Source organism: Heptranchias perlo, chromosome 20 (assembly GCF_035084215.1).
Source record: "Heptranchias perlo isolate sHepPer1 chromosome 20, sHepPer1.hap1, whole genome shotgun sequence".
In the NCBI taxonomy this organism is placed as follows: Eukaryota; Metazoa; Chordata; class Chondrichthyes; order Hexanchiformes; family Hexanchidae; genus Heptranchias; species Heptranchias perlo.
Window position 1 is genome coordinate 17,347,713 of NC_090344.1, and position 1,197 is coordinate 17,348,909.

Consider the following 1,197-nt stretch of genomic DNA (forward strand, 5'->3'; position numbering starts at 1 on the left):
ATAATGAATGAATGGGCAAAACTGTGGCAAATGGATTTCAATATAAGCAAGTGTGAGGTCATCCACTTTGGACCTCAAAAGGATAGATCAGAATACTTTAAAAAAAGTGAAAAATTCGAAACTGTGCAGTTCCAAAGGAACTTAGGTGTCCATGTATAATAGATCAATTACATGTCATGGACACGAACAGAATATAATCCAAAAGGCTAATGGAATGGTGGCCTATATGTTTAGAGGATGAGAATAGACATTATGCTACAGCTACACAAAGCTCTGGTTGGACCACACCTGGAGTACTGTGTTCAGTTTTGGGCACCGCACCTTAGGAAGGATATATTGGCCTTGGAGGGAGTGCAGTGTGATTTACGAGAAAGATAACTGGAATCTCGGCAATAAATTATGAGGAGAGATTGCACAAACTATAGTTGTATTCCCTTCAATTTAGTAGATTAAGTGTTGATGTGATCGAAATGTTCAAGATATTAAGAGGAACTGATGTGGTAGATGGATAGAAACTATTTCCGCTCGTTGGGGTGTCTCGGACTTGGGGACATCGGCTAAACATTAGAATCAGACTTTCAGGAGTGAAGTTAGGAAACACTTCTACAAGCAAAGTGTTGGAGAAGTTTGGAACTCTCTTCCATAAACAGCAGTTGATGCGAGCTCAATTGTTAATTTCAAACCCGTGACTTATCGATTTTTGTTAACCAAAGATATTTAGAGATATGGGACGAAGGCGGGTACAGGGATTTCGGTCACAACTCAGCCATGATCGTATTGAGTTGCAGAACAGGCTCGACGGACCAAATACCACAATCCTGTTCCGAAGTTCCTCATTGGTGCAGAATGCAAAACGATCTTGCATTGGCCGGGAATCGAACCCGGGTCTCCCGCGTGGCAGGCGAGAATTCTGCCCCTGAACCACCAATGCTTGCTTTTGTCGAAGTTACATGCTCTTATATGGAATGCTGTCTAAACGAACATGCCGTTTCCAGCTGCGATGGCCGTGTGGTTCAAGCGTTGGTCTCAAAACACCATTTGGGTTTTCCTGCCGAGGTTTGAAATCTGCTCGCAACCCCCAACTGTTTAAAGATCTCTTCAATGCTCAAATAGATTAATTGGAGTTAATTGACCGCATTTACCTCTCCCCCAGCATCAGAGATACTTTTAATTGAGCGTCCAATCTTCTCTTGCAAG

General features: G+C 42.5%; 1 non-coding gene across 1 annotated transcript; it reads right to left on the minus strand.

The window, feature by feature from the left end:
* Positions 1-860: 860 nt before the first annotated feature.
* On the minus strand, positions 861-931 carry trnag-gcc (transfer RNA glycine (anticodon GCC)). Its single transcript has one exon. It is a non-coding gene; the product is annotated as a tRNA-Gly (tRNA).
* Between the last annotated feature and the right edge of the window lie 266 nt (positions 932-1,197).